Genomic DNA, 9,222 nt, shown 5'->3' on the forward strand with positions numbered 1-9,222 from the left:
CGTCTTAACATCGACAACTGATAACAATCAATCTCAAAGAAATGTTACATGATGAATTTAAAGAAAGGCGTAAAAAGACGAAACAAATACATTTGGAATATTTATTAACCAACAAATACAGCAATAATTAACATTACAAATCCCATAACTTTTTGTTCACAGTCTACTAACACATTTTTGAGAGAGGGTTCCCCTTCAGTCTATTGCGCTGTTGAAAGAGAACATAACCTGCTCTGAGAACACGAAGGAAAACAAGGCACAGATCTACGCAATGATTGAAATTGAGAGAGAAATATACTCACGAAAATCTGCTGAAGGAAATATTTCACTCCGAACATAATGATTACATCAACTTTTTCCGAACGAACAATCAAACTTTCGATGCGTTGTTTCGCCTAACGTTGAGAATGAAGACACAAATACGCGAAAATTTATATTCTACCTGATCCTCTGACGACTGTTCATCAGAAACCATCGTTGGAAATTATACCGTAGATCGTCCGTGAAAGACCCAGAGAGCTTCGATTTAATTTTATTGCTCTCCCCCCTTATATTTTGTGCGTAGAATATTGATCTTCTTAACGTCTTCCTGCGTAATATACGGCTGGGAAAGACGCTACACCTCTAGCATTGATCGTAGTTTCCATAGTTGTGGAAAATTTTAGTCAAATAAATTGTAATAAAACTCGCCAAAGATGCGTGGCGAAACATCAATACAAACAACGTCCGCAGTCTTGTTAAATCTGACTTCCATCAAAATTTCTCTTAAATACGCTCTACATTTGACAAACACTCCAAACAAGGCCGCATACTGTCAAATGTTGGACATAACTAGTAAAGTTTGACAAATTATTTGGTCACTTATGGGGAGTTTTACTCGACACTCAACTAAAACAATCAATCTTCCGGTCTTCGTTCAAAAATACTGCTGCTCCTCCCACTCCGTGGTTATGTTTAACGATTTCAAATGCGTTTTTCTGGTGTTGGCTGACACATGTTCAGAAAAAGATTCGTTTAAATGGCGAAAACATTGACAGCGGTAGCATGTAGTCTTCTTTTGCCAACATGTAGTCTTCTTTTGCCAACATCGAAGGTCGATATTTCGCCGAAAAACATTGACGTTGCGATGTTTCAAAAATTCGGTATCGATATTGCAGTATCAGGAAAGTAGTATCACACGAAAGTTGTGAACAAATCAATGATGATTTGCAGAAAACATATGCGTGGTTTAATTACTGGCAGTTATCTCTCAGTATTAGTAAGTGTAACCTACTGCGTATAACAAGGCGAAAATCCCCATTAATGTACGAGTACAAAATAAATGCCCAGTCTTTGGAAGCGGTAACATCCGTCAACTATCTGGGTGTGACTATTCGAAATGATCTCAAATGGAATGATCAGATTACACTAGTAACGGGCAAGGCGAACTCTAAATTGCCGTTAATTGGTAGAATCCTGAAGTGATGCAGTCCTTCAACAAAGGAAATTGCTTACAATACGTTAGTTCGTCCAGTCTTAAGAGTATTGTTGGTCTGTATGGGACCCTTACCAGTTGGGTCTCATTCAAGAAATTGAGAAGATCCAAAGAAGAGCAGCAAGATTCGTGAGTGGTACATTTAGCCATCGCGAGAACGTTACAAATCTCATAGAAAGATAGACGACACGCTAAACGGAAGGGATTGCTCACTAAATTCCGAGGATGTAGAGCATATATTATTACCACCAACTTTCAAATCGCGCAATGATCACCATTCAAAGATAAGGGAAACTAAGAACTCGTACTGAGGCGTTGAGATAGTCGTTCTTCGCTCGTGCGATCCGCGAGTGCAACAGAAAGGGGGGGGGGGGGGGGGGGAGGGAAATACGACTGTCGCGAATTGTGCACTCCGCCACAACACACCGCTTGGTGGCTAGCGGAGTATATATGTAGATCAATGTTTCAACTACAACATTCGATATTTTGTAAATATCGATGAGCATCGAACATGTCTAAAGTGAAGTACTTCTTGACAGGACCCGAAACAAGTGCTCCATACCAGAGATAATCAGCGGCAAGAGCTTTTATCACCATCCAAAAAAAAAAAAAAAAAAAAAAAAAATGGTTCAAATGGCTCTGAGCACTATGGGACTTAACATCTGTGGTCATCAGTCCCCTAGAACTTAGAACTACTTAAACCTAATTAACCTAAGGACATCACACACATCCATGCCCGAGGCAGGATTCGAACCTGCGACCGTAGCGGTCACGCGGTTCCAGACTGAAGCGCCTAGAACCGCACGCCATCCAAAAATCATCTCATAGTGATTCAGGGTGAAAGTGTTAAAATGAAATAATGCTCTAAAGTCGAGAGGCTTTTAAAAACATAACCTTCAAGGTTTCGTACTTAAAATCCTCCACATTATCAAATAATTATAATCTTGAAAAAAAAAAAAAGAAAAAAACTGCGTGCGATGTTCTCATCGCATACGGCTGGCATATATGCCAGAGTGATTGGACTCTGTCACCAAAACTCTAATTTTCACGAAATGAACGGGCATAAGGATATGTTTTTGCTGGCCCAGAGTATTTCAACCAAAGAGAATAAAAACCTATGTTATACAAAACTGAACAAGCAGGTCTCAGCAAAGCACGATTCGTGATAGCGGTGCGACCTCCCTTCGATTGTAGCAAACCCCCACGGCGCCAGCGTATAAAGCCACATACGTTATCGCAAAAACTGTAAACCACAATGCATTTTGAGACTTTACTGTCTGATATCTCGCCCATTCATGGGTAACAACACTGAAAATGTCATCGGTCACTAAAGGTCACTCCATAATGATTTCATTTACCTTTGAACAGTCACAGAGAGAAAAGATAATCCAATGTACACTAATACACGTACACAGAGTTATTGTAATAACAAGATGTGTTGCAGCACCAAATGTTTTCTTTTTATACTGTAACCTCAAGATGTAGTCCCCCAGGCACTAAATTACTGCGTTACTATTCCCAATATTTCCAAAAATTCTTCAGGAAATACTGGTTACTAGAATAAGTGACTTCCCGCCTCTCAATCTCTCTGGAAATTCTCATGCGATGTTAAAGTAAATCACAATCCCGTTCAGGCATAACCATGGAATGTGCAGTGGGACAACTTCACTTCCTGTCTTTGAAATCTTGGTTTACACAGACATTGCAACAATATCGTAACTCATTAAGATGATTAAGTTTTTGAAAATATTCATGAGATAATTATTAATGTTGCTTCGATATATTGTATACACATTGAATAAGGAAATCAATACGGATTTTGCTGTGCGGTGAGATAATTATTTGCAATACTAGTTTCCCGTCGCTGGACATTTAACCCTCAACGTCCCGGGTGCGGTCTCGCAGACCGCTACCGTTTATTGTTATTCTGTTGTTAACGCGTATGGGTGGGGTAGGAGATTACATCGTTATCTAATTGTTCTGTCTGGAAGCTGCAGTGATTTCCTTTGTCAGTAGCCATTTTAATATGACATGAACCTATAGTATTACGGCTTCTTTCGAGCTAGCGGTCTCTTAGATCTTTTGCGTTATGGATTCAGTAACCAAGTCATCTGCTGTTCATGTTACGGGTCCTGTCTCTGACGATACTGTTTTAAAATGATCTGAGGTCAGTTTAGGAAGTGACGTTGGATTAGACAATGACAACGAAACTGAAAGTGAACATAATTCATAATAGCAACAGCGCGAGATTGGAGACGAACTTGTTTTGCCACCTGTGATATCCTGGAATGGAACGAGTGATCAAAGCCAGAATTGTAGACATTGAATCTTTAGCTAAAGGTTCTACAAGAAATATATTTAGTTGAAGCAAATATTGCTGGCCGTTGAAGCCTTACTATATCACTTCAGGCAAATGCCGGGATGGTTCCTATGAAAGGGCACGGCCGATTTCCTTCCCCATCCTTCCCTAACCCGAGCTTGTGCTCCGTCTCTAATGACCTCGTTGTCGATGGGACGTTAAACACTAATCTCCTCCTTCCGTTGAAGCCTTCCAACGAAGGCCAATGGTATTGTTTTTCCGCATGTTGGACGTAAGTGGAGTGAGTGGTTTGGCTTTCACAATTCCTGCAAAAACGATACTCAGGTGGGCCGCTTTCATTTTTTGAAGAAGCTTGCAAGCTCGTTGGTTCAAAAATGGTTCAAATGGCTCTGAGCACTATGGGACTCAACATCTATGGTCATCAGTCCCCTAGAACTTAGAACTACTTAAACGTAATAACGTAAGGACATCACACAACACCCAGTCATCACGAGGCAGAGAAAAATCCCTGACCCCGCCGGGAATCGAACCCGGGGACCCCGTGCTCGGGAAGCGAGAACGCTACCACGAGACCACGAGCTCGTTGGTGATGACACAGATAAAATGCTACTCAACAACTACCACATAGCGATGTATCTATTCACCGTGTTTTGGGTTTAGGGGAACCAAGAGTAGAAGTCGTAGAACGATTGGAAGAACGCAAAACATACTCCACCTTTGACCCAAGAAAAGAAGAGACAGACGGCTTATATTTGTCATGGTTGCAAGAAGGCAATCTAGCTTGATTTCTCTACAAAAATTTCCAGCGGATGCAAAGAACAGCTTTGAGAAGTAAACTAAAAACTTGAAAATTACTAGTGTAATTTTCATTTTTTATTGTTTTATGGGAGTTCATGCTTTATTATTACGTGTCTAGTAATTAACAGCAAAGAGCAAAATTCAAGAGTGCAGATTATTTGAATTTTCATAGCATTATTCCTATCATGTAATATTATGTTCATTTTGCGCAGTTTTCTATTGAGATGCACTTTTTTCGTACAAATTAACTTTAACATTTATTTGAACATATTTTTTGTGTGGTATTAATGTAATCTTTTACACAAAAACTGAACCGTTTTACAGTAATTTTATGGTTATTTAAACTTCGCGGTCTGTCAGACCTTACCTGAGACAGTGGGGGACAAAAAATGACCTGGGAAGCGAAGCGTTGAACTAACATTCAGATTCACTATCTGTTTTGCGCTGCTTAAGAAAGCAGTTTTCACCCAATTACGACATTAAAGTGGTCAAGAAAGACCTGTTAAGAAATAAGGCTCACCAATCGGAAATACAGCATTTTAAAAAGAAAAGATTTGTGGAGAAACCATGAAAACAGTATACACAGAAAAGCATATATCTACAGAGAAAATATTAGTACAACTAGAAACAAAAACAATTAACAATGCGAATCGAAGTCTGAACATAATTCAAGATAGTAAATACGAAACGAAGGGCGATAAATCATTGACCTCAAAGCTCGTAATTTTAGTAAAAAATTCGCTATTTGACAGTAGAATTCTACGGTTGTTGCCATGAAAGGCGAAAGTTTACGAGAGAGTAATCAATAACCACCATAAGAACTTACGAATTGAAGTGCATAGTTTGATGCAGTTACGTTGAAATGACGAGCGCTGAAAGGAAGCAATTACTCCTATTTATTAAGAGGTCTCCAACGTTTTCGCACGTAAAAACTATAATGTTTTCCTACTGTGCGGTATTGTTAACATTCGCAGGTTTCACTTATGTCTGCTTCCAAAGATTGTTAAGTTTTCTGTTTTTTATATTAGATTCGGAGTAAGCAAGCTTTAAAAAAGAATAGGAGGCCCTTAGGGAAAGGAAATTTCGGAAGAAGCTGGAACAGTATTACCGTTGATACTAATATCAGTTAAGTTGCATATCACGCTTGTCACAAAATCGCGGATTTCATTTGTAATCTAATGTAAAACAACTTTCTCATTTGAATACATTATGGGAATGACAGTGATCAATGTGTTACATTACTTCCTCATTTTTTAGTTATACGTCATACCTAAATGCTGAAGAACCAACTCCCAAATATTAATTACGAGACGTTCCCTCAAAGATGTTCCTGTGTTTTTCATTACCTTCACTGCACCATGAAACCAGTATTCGAGTATCACTCATGAACATATCTTTTTCGGAACTGATATTCGCAAATAAATACCACCACAATAGCTGTCTCGTCACGGTTGTGCATCTATCGCTTTCACACTGCTGATCTCTAGTCTCCAAAATATATCCGCTGCAGTAAGAGCTTACTAACCAGAAGAACCAATACTGAAATGAATTAAAATTTAATCTTTTTAATTACTTACCTAGAGCTGTCTTAACACCAAATCTGACAACATACACAACAATGCATTCATATACTCAACAATGACGAATATATTAACAAGAGTTATCAACTTCAGTTGTCTGAATCTTCACAGCGATTTAATGCGCGCTCTTTTACAGAAATGCTACGATGGTTATCCGCCCTTCACCCCCCTCAACGATTATTGAGGAGAGGGAGTTATGCGAACAATAGTCAGGCTATTGTTTTAGACGTATCAAGAGTTGCCACATGTAACATTAACTTGCAAAAATAAAACGTATGGATCCTGTTGAACATTAAAACTCATGCTATTTCAGTTGCTATCTTTCTTACGTACGTATGTGAATTACGATGGCGTCAAATCATTCGCAGGTGTATAAACGTGTAGTTTCTGAAGGCCGTACATAGTTTCTAGTTTCGGCCGTTTCGCTCAGTGCTTGACGAAACCATACCAAAACAGTACAAATATTTCTACATTCGTACTCTGCAAACCATTGAAATGCATTGCGCATTTCCCATTGTATTCGATTTCGGAGCGTGGGAAGTATAACTTAACTGCCTTCGTGTGCGCTGTAGCTAGTCTATCTTACTCCAACCTCAAAAATCTTGTAATTATTAATTCAGTCTGTGGTCAGACAGATATAATTTCGACTTCAGTTGTTTTTTTTTTTTTTTTTTTTTTTTTTTTTTTTTTTTTTTTTTTTTTTTTTTTTGCAGTCTCTACAGAAGCGATACGATTGGGATTGTAGTATCTACCTAGATTTCTCACTTAATAATGATTCTTGAAACTTCGTAGGCAGGCTTCACAGGATAGTTGACGCCAGTTCAGGCTTTTCGGCGTTTCGATGGCGCTCTCTCTTCGTGCAGCCCTTCTCGTATACGTTCAATATTCTCTGTTGGTACTATAAAAAAATATTTCGTATGGGTCCCAGCCACTTCAGCAACATTCTAAGATATGACGCACATTTCTTCTTTGTAGGCTGGTTAAATTTTTCCAGCAACCTAGTAAACTAAAGCCTTCCACATGCTTCACCTACGATTGAGCCTATGTGGTGATTCCACTTTTAGCCCCACAAATTGTCCCGTGCAGGTATTTCAGTTGACCGATAAGAAGCGCAGAAATTCAGAAGCAGTGAATTCTATTACTCACATATAATGCTACTCCATAGTAAATTTAAACAGTTCACGATAAAAACGTAACGGAATACTGTAAAACAAGTGCTTCGCCGTAGCCGCCTCACTGTTAAATCGAGACGCGGAGTTTGGGTGAGTGAATCAATGCTCCATAGCACAGTCTTGTTATATATCCTGCAGGAAACGTGCTGTGCATCCACGGAACTGCCTAATGAGCTGTTTTTACTCAGCACCGCTCCCGGCGCTCTATGAATCTTGCGGTGGCGGGCGTCTGGGTTAAATCGATACGGCCACCAGTGTGCTTCTCAGTCTGACCGTGCAAAACATCAGATCGACGTCTTTCGCTTTCCGTTCACATCCATCACGACAGAATGAAAACCAAGAGGCGGACGTAACAAGCATGTGGTAGGCGAAGTTGTGCCACACTCTTTAAACGCAAAACGCTCTGGCAACCCGGGCGTTTGTGCCGTTAATGTCTATTGGAACATACAACCAAATTACTGGGGGGGGGGGGGGTTGGATTTGGATTGTTTGGGGGAAGAGACCAGACAGCGAGGTCATCGGTCTCATCGGGTTAGGGAAGGAACAGGAAGGAAGTCGGCCGTGCCCTTTCAAAGGAACCATCCCGACATTTGCCTGGAGCGATTTAGGGAAATCACGGAAAACCTAAATCAGGATGGCCGGACGCAGGATTGAACCGTCGTCCTCCCGAATGCGAGTCCAGTGTGCTAGCCACTGCGCCACCTCGCTCGGTGGTCCAAATTACTAACATGCAAATTTAGTACGTGGTGAAACTATGTGTACTACAGAGCACTGTCCTTGTTTTTCACTTAGAGCATGCGCAATACTTTTGTCGTAAATAAATAGTGACAGCACAATATGTGTTCAAATAAGATTAAAAATATTGCCGAGGTATAATTTAAAGCAGCCTTCACGGAGATATTTTATGCTCGATGTGCCTTAGGAAAAACACATTAGAAAGAGAGAAAAATAAGTCTTACTTGGTACCGGAAACACACAAACACTTTAGAACTTTGCTTTGATACGTTGCAAGTCCGTATGTCATCGAACAACGAGTAATCATAACCTACCACTGTTAATAGCAAAAAAACCTAATACGTCCTCCGGAATCTGTATTAAGAACCACTTTCCCTTACGTAAAAGGAACAGGATTATCATCCTGAAAGTAATATGCAAAAACATACTCGTATCGAGAGCCAGATGAAGGTGAGAAAGTCAGGAAACCAGTTTTGAATGAAGCGCCGATCCGACAAGCCAACCGGGCAGTTACGCAACTTTGCGGCTGTAGCGCTGGTTTTGGCCACGTATCTCACTCCTTCACTTTCGCTAACATATTTTGAACGACATCGACAGACAGACAATTCTGGCGATTATTCGGAGCAGGTGAAACGTATAAAACACAATTATTACACATTTAGCAAAACAACGCAAATCCATTCGATATCACAATTTCGTTTTTTGATGAGAATATATTTTCGTACAACAAACCGAAAACTGTAAAAACAAAAACAAAAATTATACAGAGTGACCCTGGCAACAATCAACAAACGTTGCCGCACTTTAATTTTAATTGTTCCAGCAGGCGCTTTTTATTGGCTTTACCTTAAACTTGAGACAGCCTCTGAGGCGCTCGCCGCAACAGTCCTTCCTCGACGGCTGCGTCAGCACTACTGAAGCGCGTTGTGGCGCCAGAGCCACCTACATCCACGCGTCGATCAGCTGACACGAGTAGCGCCGCACTGCGCATGCGCGAAGCAACGCTTTCCCAGTTGCCATAGCAACGTCTCGTCTACCGGCGTCAGAGAAAGGGAAGCAAAGCCTGGTAGCGCTACGCTGTGAACGGTAACAAACGCGATTTCCATCAGTGATAATAGGAACCTTATAATGTCAACTCTACAA

At 40.3% G+C, this 9,222-nt stretch overlaps 1 protein-coding gene across 1 annotated transcript in view; it reads right to left on the reverse strand.

Annotated features, from left to right (window-relative positions):
* Positions 1-8,976, reverse strand: part of LOC126456835 (protein quick-to-court) — a 332,255-nt gene extending 323,279 nt beyond the window's left edge. Inside the window, exon 1 of the mRNA XM_050092640.1 lies at positions 8,926-8,976. The gene's annotated coding sequence lies outside the window, so the exon portion shown is untranslated. The remainder of the gene's footprint in view (positions 1-8,925) is intronic.
* Between the last annotated feature and the right edge of the window lie 246 nt (positions 8,977-9,222).

This window comes from Schistocerca serialis, chromosome 2 (assembly GCF_023864345.2).
Source record: "Schistocerca serialis cubense isolate TAMUIC-IGC-003099 chromosome 2, iqSchSeri2.2, whole genome shotgun sequence".
NCBI classification, from domain to species: Eukaryota; Metazoa; Arthropoda; class Insecta; order Orthoptera; family Acrididae; genus Schistocerca; species Schistocerca serialis.